This window comes from Engraulis encrasicolus, chromosome 22, assembly GCF_034702125.1.
Source record: "Engraulis encrasicolus isolate BLACKSEA-1 chromosome 22, IST_EnEncr_1.0, whole genome shotgun sequence".
NCBI classification, from domain to species: Eukaryota; Metazoa; Chordata; class Actinopteri; order Clupeiformes; family Engraulidae; genus Engraulis; species Engraulis encrasicolus.
This window is the reverse complement of record NC_085878.1, coordinates 17,872,557-17,882,556: the sequence shown is the minus strand read 5'-3', so window position 1 is coordinate 17,882,556 and position 10,000 is coordinate 17,872,557. Positions and strand designations below refer to the sequence as shown.

The window sequence follows — 10,000 nt, the reverse complement described above, 5'->3', positions numbered from 1 at the left end:
AAAGCATCCGCTGAGAGATAGGCGCTCTCCTTGGCAATAATAACAACAGAAACCTTCATCATGGGGTCACGTCACAATCAGGCTTGAGGTGAGGACAGCTACATCGGCTTGACCCAGGGAAGGGTGCTCCAACCTGAGGGTGGTGAGAGAACATCTCATCCCCTAGTCATCCATCTCTCCCTGATGCGGAGAGCGAATGTTGCCGTGAGGGTGATTAGTCACCGGCCACGGCATGGGCTAACTGGACCGCAACGCATCTAAATGAGGAGCTGCTGCCCCATGATCCCAAAAGAGATGGAAATAAAATCTCCCCTGAAACCATGCCGACTGCATTTTAATGGCGACAAAGAAAAAAACACACAGACAACCACGGATGGATCTGAGGTGCTCCCTTGAGTCAACAAACGTGAGAATATTTTCCGCTATTTTAAAAGCTTTCTAGCAACACCAGTGAAGGCAGGTGAAAATTCAAAAGGAATTTGCTATCCATGGCATATAATGCAGAACGGCACATTGTCGGAGAGCACATTCTGTTTTAAGGTATATTCAAAAAAAGCTGACACTCTTAAAGGTTAAAGAAGAAGAAGAAGGGTTTTCAAATGGCTCATCATTTTGAGATTTCCCAGAGCTCATTATTTCTTTGATATTTGGTTGGAGTGTTACAGCGCAGTAGGCTCCCTTCCAATCCTCCACCAGGACTTAGGTGCTAACAGGAAGTATATATGGCAGATAACTAGTATCCTCCTCCCTGCCCATATCACACCCTTCCCACCCTCATTTCTCTCTCTCTCCTGTCTTGCCTTGCTCTCTCTTCCTCTCTATTCTCTCTCTCTCTCTCTCTCTCTCTCTCTCTCTCTCTCTCTGTCTCTCTCTCTCTCTGTCTCTCTCTCTCTCCCCCTCCCTCCCCCATCTCTCTCTCTCTCTCCTCATCCTTCTCTCCATAATGAGCCCCATAGGTCCTCGCCGGCCTCTCGTTCCAGCCTTAGCTGCTGTAGCTGCCACTGCTGCTGCCACTGCTGCCTTGTTTAGCGCTGGAGCTGTCTGCATGGCACGCTGGTAGTGTGTGTGGGAGTGACACAGTTACAGAGAGAGGAGAGGAGAGGAGAGGAGAGATGCACAGGCAAGTGGGGAAGGAGAGAGAGACGCGAGAAGAGAGGAGAGAGTGGGGGCCAGACACTTCCCTTCCCAGCGCCGAGCCAGGGAAAAGAAACAGTTCCCGAAGAGCCCACATGACAGGAGGGAGGAGAGCAAAGTCGCGCGTCTGCCAGTCACGACCTCTCTGTGGGAGGGGGGGGGGGGGAGGGGGGGGGGGGGGGGGTGTTGGGGTTAGACGTAGGGCGGACGTATGGTAGAGGAGATGGGAACAGGAGCAGCTTCGGGTGAAAAGGGTGATAACCGGCGGATTTCGACCCCCGATCCTCCTCGGTGCTGTGCGCATCACCACCACAACCTTCCGCCCGTCTCTCTCCTCCTCTATTTTTTTTGGTAATTGAGTTCCACCCTTTACACCTCCATATAGTTTCTGCTCCACTAAATAATTAAAGTCCCGCAGGGGCCATGAATTTAAAATGACAACTCAGGAAAGTCATACACCCTACTGTATATGCATATACACACACACACACACACACACACACACACACACACACACACACACACACACACACACACACACACACACACACACACACACACACACACACACACACACACACACACTAATATATCTTTTAGCATCAGTTTAATAATCTAAGGTTACCTTGAACTGGCCTGAGCCTTTTTATCCTTGGATGGAAATCCAAAATCCGCGGCATAATTAATCCACTTTTGGAAACAGAGGACAGGAGGTAAGGGGGTGGTGGGGGGGTGGGGGGTAGTGATGTCATTCTCATGTGGGGTCAGCACAAAGTGAAGCCAGCAGAGCACTCGAGAGGATTCTAGAAGGGGAATTCAGTAGGTGGTTATTCCGTTCAGGATCAGTGGGCTTCTGCCTCTCCTTCACCCTCCTATGTATTGGCATGCCGTTATGACTTTGTAATGTGACTCTCGGCTGGGTTGATGTGTGTGTGTATGTGTGTGTGCATGCGTGCATGCGTGCATGTGTGCATGTGTGCGTGCATGCTTTCATATGTAGGTGTCTAGGCACTTCTTTAGGGTTCAGGAGAGAGAATGAGTGTCAATCCATACGCCAGTTTGTGTACGTGTGTGTGTGTGTGTGTGTGTGTGTGTGTGTGTGTGTGTGTGTGTGTGTGTGTGTGTGTGTGTGTGTGTGTGTGTGTGTGTGTGTGTGTGTGTGTGTGTGTGTGTGTGTGTGTGTGTGTGTGTGCGTGCGAACGTGCGTTAATGTATTTGTGTGTATCGTATGTAGGTATGTAGGTACATGTTTAGGATGCAGAGGAAGTACGGCGTGCAGGAGAGAAGAATGAGTGTCAATCCCTTCGTCAGATGGTGTGGTGTGCAGCTGTGTGTGTGTGTGTGTGTGTGTGTGTGTGTGTGTGTGTGTGTGTGTGTGTGTGTGTGTGTGTGTGTGTGTGTGTGTGTGTGTGTGTGTGTGTGTGTGTGTGTGTGTGTGAGAGAGAGAGAGAGAGAGAGAGAGAGAGAGAGAGAGAGAGAGAGAGAGAAAGAGTGTGTGAGTGTGAGCGAGCAAGAGAGAGAGAAATAGACAGAGAGAGAGCGTGATAGAGACAGATAGCTTTGGCTGGAAGTAACAAAACATAGAGTACAGTAAGGCTAAGGCAAAAGCTGAACTCCTTAAAGTAAATCAGGAAATCTGCCCGGCACCCAACGGAGGCATTTTCGGTCGCAGAGGCACTTTGTCAGGAGAGCGCCCGCTACCCTTCCCCAGCGCCTGGCAAGGCTGCGGGAAAAGAAAAAAAAAGCAAAAGCAAAAAAAAAAATGTTTTGGCTGCTCGCTGCCTTCCGAATTGTTTATTTTATGAGTGTAGCCTAGCTACCATCTGCTGCGCTGGGACAGCCCTGCCATTCTGAGACACGCTGTCTCACCAATCACTGCGGCTCCACCTGACACCATCCCTCTCAGCCTCCATGCTGGGACTACTCTAAAATATACATTCATTACGCATCCAAGGGTAGGGTAGAGAAGGCTGGATATACAGTGTATTTGTGCAGCAGAAAATCATCCTCACGTCAATGGCAAGATGCACATTGTAACTCACTGAGATATATACTGTATGCATGCACCATATTTCACTCCTCGGGATACTGGAAATGTACCCAGACTATCTCCGGGGCCGGTGTGCATTTTAGAGAGAGGGAGAGAGAGGAGATGTAAGGAGTTACAGAAAGACATACAGATGGAGAGCGAGAGAAAGAGAGAAAGAGAGACAAAGAGATGAAGAATGAAGTATGGAGAGGCAGAAAGAGGCAGATGGAGCACGTAAGTCAGAAAGAGAGAGAGAGAGAGAGAGAGAGAGAGAGAGAGAGAGAGAGAGAGAGAGAGAGAGAGAGAGAGAGAGAGAAAGAGAAAGAGAAAGAGAACGTTGAGAGATAGAGAAAGAGAGAGACACTGGTAGGGAGAAAAAGTCTTTTGCTCCCCTACTGTAACTGCCCCGACACGCTTCTGCCCCCAACGTGATCAGATTGATAAGCTTGTCACATGCCAATGGGCCACAAATGTCCCCGAATGAGTTACGGCCTCGGCTGCGAACCACCAGAGATCTCTATTAGGCCGAGCATGTGTGCAGTCAGGCAGGGCACACTGGGCTCTGTATCTCCTTGTTACTGTGAGGCGGCCTGGCTGGCTGGATGGCTGGCTGGCTGGATGGCTGGCTGGCTGGCTGTTTGCCTCAGCTGAAGGCACCACTGCAGTGTGGTAGTGCTGCTCCTGTGGTCTGAGAGAGACACAAACTCCCAGCTATAGCAGCATGGAGCTGAGAGGCTCCACACACACTTCCAGTAACGTACATATGGAGCAGACACACATGCACACGTAGGCTAACCCTGACACACACATGAAGAGTGTGCCTACTGTAGGAACACATACTGTATATGGATGAACACACATATGGATGAATACACACTGACTCACGCACACGCACACGCACAGGCACACACACATAGACACATAGACACACACACACACACACACACACACACACACACACACACACACACACACACACACACACACACACACACACACACACACACACACACACACACACAGAGAGCAGGTGCACACTCACTCCCATTACTGTACACATGGACACACACACACACACACACACACACACACACACACACACACACACGCACACACGCACACACACACACACACACACACACACACACACACACACACACACACACACACACACACACACACACACACGCACACTAAAACACTATTCCCCACACCACACATGGAGAGCGCATCCCCACGGCTCTGAAGGCATCGGAGCTGAATAACAACATGCTCTTCGGCTGAGCGTTTCCCCGTATACTGCCTAGATCTGGAATCTTATCTGAAAATACCAACTAGCCTAGTCAAACAGTCACTTCATCTCTCGCATGTATGAACGCCTTGTGTTTCTGATAGCACTTTGATTTTTTTTTCTATTCCAATGGCTTATTCATACTATGACATCCTATAGGGCCTGTATCTGTTTGCATGGCTTATAGTACGTCACACAACATTGGACGCATGTATTTGAATGGCTTTGGTGAATGGCTTTGAATGTTGGTTTTGTTGAGAGAAAAACTAAACCACTTTTTGTAGTCCCACAGACAATTAGTTGGATGCGTGGTCTCCCGTCAAGAAAGCAGAACTGATCCTTTAATCAAGTCTGGAATCAAATAAAAGGAAACGCCAACCTCCTGCCTCACGATTTCCAGATGCATTACGCATGACTGACAAACGCAAGTGATTCACCGCGAACAAAAGACACAGCAAACACAGCCGCGCTCCCCGAAAATGACACAGGAAACAGTAATAATGTATTCCCGCAGTCGAACCGAACAAGACCCAAACAAGGAGCTTAAACTAACAAAAGGCACTTTCGTTGCATGTCTTACAAACACAAATCTAAAACATTAGCGCGCATGCAACTAAGTCCTACTCAATTATGCATGCCGTTGCATGGCTGTGACACGGAATAAATATTTAAACCCCGTCGACTGTGACACATGTAAACAGCCCCAACACAACTTCCTCTCATCTTCTCCTTCATCATCTCTCCTCCAGAACATCACAGGGCGCGTCACGCGTGCTGCCAGCGTCGAGACATCACTCCGATGGAAAGACTGGCGGGCGGGCGGGCAAGCAGGCAAGTGGGCACAGACAGACGCACAAACCCGAGGGACGTCTTGAGCGTGCGTGCCCACTGATGTGCCACCTCCAGTGGCCCCGGCCCCTGGCTTAAGTGGCAACACACTGATAGATAGAAAGGGCCGCATGAATAAATGACAAATGACAAGCATGAATAATAAATGGCGGGCGAGCGTAATCAGTTGATGGCAGAGATTGAGGCGGTCACTGAGAGGCATTCCCCTGGGGGGGCAAGAGAGAGAGGGGGGGGGGGGGTCTAGGCTCCCACATGCGGAGCCCTTTAAAAGCAGCTGCGCCTGTCAGACTCATAGAGACAGAGAGAGGGAGGCAGAGAGAGAGAGAGAGAGAGAGAGAGAGAGAGAGAGAGAGAGAGAGAGAGAGAGAAAGAGGATGGAAGGAGAAAGAGACAGATTGCAGAAAGACAGAGAGAGATAGAGGGAGGGAGAGAAAGGTGGAAGAAAGATGGAGATAGGGAAAGAGAGGGGGGAAGAGTAATCCCACAGAGACAGAGAGAGAGAGCGAAAGAGACAAATTAAGTGAAAGAAAAAAGAGATCGAGAGAAAGATAGAGTAAGATAAAGGGGGCAGACAAGACAAGAGCATCTGGAATGTGTTTCTGTTCCATCCATCTTTCAGCTCTCTGTTCTTCAGAGTCTCTCTCTGTCTCTCTCTCTGTCTCTCTCTCTCTCTCTCTCTCTCTCTCTCTCTGATTTGCTGTATGCTCTCCCTCAGGTCTCTAAAGGGAGCATTTTCTTCATGTTTTTTTCTTGTGGTGCTTTATCTAAGCTTTCACCAGAAAAAAAATACCTCATTGACTGTTTTTATGCTGCTTTGTTTTTGTGTATGTGAGGTTGTTTGCATGCGATTGCATATACTATATGCGTGCGTGCGCGTATGTGTATGCATGCGTGCGCTCACCCTTCGTGAATGTGTGCCTCCACATCTGTAACACACCACTCACGGCCTCTGAGACATCTGAATATTTTCGAGGAAAAAAATTCTCTCTACCCTACTTTCCCCCCTCCTCTTCCTCTCCTTTCCTTTCCTTCCACTTCTTACCTGTCTGGAGACTCTATCTGTCTCCCTTGATCATTGTCCCTTTTCTCTCATGCCTCTTTCATCCATTTGCACTTCTATCCTCTCCTCTCCCGTCTCTACTCTGCCTCTATCCGCTATCTGAAGTTTCCATCACAGATGCGACGCTAACACTCTCGACGCTCGTCAAGAAGGCGCAGCGAGCACACAGAACCGTTCTGAGTGCCGCGGCGAGTCTCCACGCGCTCTCCCCTCTGTGATTCCCATCTAACGCGCAACAATAAGATGAAAAGGCCCGGCAGTCCTACTGATGATGAGGCCTTAAAGAGGCCATGGCGGCACGGCGAGGCTGCCGAGGAAATAAATGACAAGGGAGAGAGAGAGGCGCACGCCGCACGCGTGACAGAGACCTCGAGGAAGCAGATCGAGACAAGCTAAAGAGGAAGAACACTCCACATGCCTAACAGTTCGCACATGCAACATGTCTACATGTCTTGCGGTGATATTGTCAAGAGTAGAATCTGTACATATAGTATACAGTATATACATAACAGTTTACATGTCTATACTTGCTGTGTGTGCGACCATGCCAAGTGTCAGGGTTTTTCCCCCTGGTCTATATGTATATTAGGTCAGCACACAACACACATAGAGCAAAGCAAGAGCAGTATTTTTTTAAATGATTTTGACAATATAGACTCTTTGAATCCTAGAATAGCACAGTTAGACATCACATTTCCAGTGTTAATTCAGCACTTAGAGAGTAGACTCAATGAGAACAATGTTACATGCAGGGGCGGATCTACGGGCGGGCCTGGGTGTGACAGGCCCACCCTGATTGGCTGTTGGGCCCGCCCAGTCAGAAGGTCATAATACAATATTTCGTATGCATCATAAAATCAAATATTGACTATAATAATCTATATGCCTAATTGCACCCGCGTTACTTATTTCCACAGCTGATAAACATACATATTGTAAGACAAAAATACCAACTTTCCTACTGAAATGGATACCTGTATCCACATTTCTTACGACTTGCGTCTCATCATTCTAGAGTCAACCAATCAGGTGTCCGTTCCATGCTGGCCGTGATAAATCCTTTGCACGGCAATCCAATCACAGCTGCCAAAAAAGTTTGATAAAACAACTGCTTCGAAGTAGAGTAGCAGAGTCCCTTTTTTCTCTAACAGATTTGATTTTTGTTTTTTTGTTTTTTTGAGTAGCCATCTCCCATGAAGTTAATAGTTCCCTGTCATCTTAGCATCCATTCGAGGCATATCTACAAAGCATTCATTGGATAGGACTAATCATGGATATTAACATTCTTGAGAACGTCCTTCAAGCCACAGGAAGGTGTAAGGTAGGAAATCTGACTTTCCCCTTATCTTATGGTGGTTTAGCAATGATGAAGGATAATATGGTCTGTCATCTGTGGTTTGTTTTGCGGTACTATTAGTAACTGTTTGTTCTTGTTAGCTGTGGCTGTTGTTAGCTCAGCTGTCCAAGCTATTCAGAACAAAAACAAATGAACAGATTTAGCATGCTCATGGGATGCTGCTGGTCAGGTATAGGATAAGATCGTTTGGGAGATAAAAATAGAATATTTTCATATGGGTTGGACATTATCGTTAAGCTACTGAAACCTTGGTCCTGGTTCTGTAATAATTTAAGGCCGAATGCTGAATGCCAATGTTAGGAACAGTGGCATATCAAGCGGGGAGCTAGCATGGCTAGTTATTACAGTCAAAACGAATTCACAATATAAAGTAGCCTAACACCTGGGCTAAAATGTAGTCATTGCCAGATGGAGCGCTGGAAGTGATCTGGTGAATTATGTGAGTTTGCCATGTTGAGACAATGGTGTGCACTGTAGTACTACGTAGTTCTTTACTGCTGGTTGTGATAACCTGTCAAATATATGGAAAGATATGATGAGCACAGAAACCATTGATGTGTTCGCTATTTTCTCAAAGACGATGTGTGTGCATCACGTTCCTACTCTCGGCAAAATAGCGTTAAGTAGCCACATGAGTAGCCACGTTTGCAGAGTAGGGGATAGAAGAACAAATTGCAGCTTGTTACCTAGATAACCTGTAAAACATGTGGAAAGAAATAATAATGATGAGCACCCGCTCAGAAACCAATGAAGTGCATTACTATTTTCCCGAAATTACCTTACTACCCAAATCGTGTGAATAAGGTTACCAAATATTGTGCACGCTACAGATAAGCCTAGAATAGGAATTAATTGTTGCTGTAGGCTTGGCTATGTGATGCTGTAGGCAAATTCGGCTGACGAGGTGTGTGGGCTGGGCTACTATGCTGAGGAGAAATCTCTCCTACCTCTGTGTGACTTTGCGACATGTGAGGGTATGGTTCCATGTTTTTTTTTTTAGGATGGCCAGACGTTCGTCGTTTTTTCAGTGCCTCGGCGTCGGGCACAGCATTAAGCCAGACACCTGGCTGATTAAAATGCAGGAAATTGCATCTAAAAAACAATTTTTTTCTTGGGGGAGGACCCCCCGAAAAAAAAAACTCGTCAAAAAAATACACTGTCACCTAGGGGTTGCCCACCCCAACTTCACTCCGGCCCATCCAAAAAATGCCTTCTGGATCCGCCACTGGTTACAGGACAATTTGACTTTCTAAATGTGGGATTAAAACGCCAATATTTTCTGTGTAGGGTGTTATAATCCTGATTCCTTTTCTAAAACGCCTTTTTGCCACCTCAGCATCTGTCAGTATTCACTGTTATGTTTGGTGCAGCAGGAAAAGATGGGCAGCCAGCCCTGATAATCCAATCCCTTACCTGCCCCCCCGCCCCTCTCTCTCTCTCTCTCTCTCTCTCTCTCTCTCTCTCTCTCTCTCTCTCTCCCTCTCGGCCTTGCCTTGCCAGGAGCAGCCTTAGTTGGTGCTGGAGAGGCTGTGGCAGGAGAGGCAGCTTTGGCCTGGCACCCCACCCTTCCATACCCTCGCCCCTCCCCTCTTCTCCTGGCCTCCCCTGCTCTCTTGGCCTCCCCTGCTCTGCTCTGTAGGCTGGCAGCCAGGCCGTGCCAGAACGACTCTGGCCACAGCTCCACAGCTCCACAGCTCTACAGCCCCAGAGCAGCGGCAGCTGATCGATCCCTTTGCCACTGCCAGAGTGTCAGACAACTCAGCGTGATCCACTAACACAAACAAGTAAGACAGTGAGACAGGCAGACAGACGCATGCTTACAAACACATTCTCTCACACATGCACGCGCACACACACACTTGCACGCACGCGCACACACACACACACACACACACACACACACACACACACACACACACACACACACACACACACACACACACACACACACACACACACACACACACACACACACAAGCACCTGATTTCTTTCTGCTCCCATAAACTCCCCCTCTCACTCTTTTATTCTGCTTCTATGATTCGTGTGCACACATACTCATACCGTCTCTGTCTCTCCTCCCTGCAGGACAGCTCTGGCATACTGCCTAGGGCACAGTGTGTGTGTGTGTGTGTGTGTGTGTGTGTGTGTGTGTGTGTGTGTGTGTGTGTGTGTGTGTGTGTGTGTGTGTGTGTGTGTGTGTGTGTGTGTGTGTGTGCGTGTGTGTGTGTGTGTGTGTGTGTGTGTGTGTGTGTGTGTGTGTGTGTGCATTTGTGTGTATT

General features: G+C 48.0%; 1 protein-coding gene across 1 annotated transcript in view; it reads right to left on the bottom strand.

Moving 5' to 3' along the window:
- Positions 1 to 10,000, bottom strand: part of LOC134438462 (RNA-binding Raly-like protein) — a 120,894-nt gene that overhangs the window by 109,849 nt on the left and 1,045 nt on the right. The window lies entirely within an intron of this gene.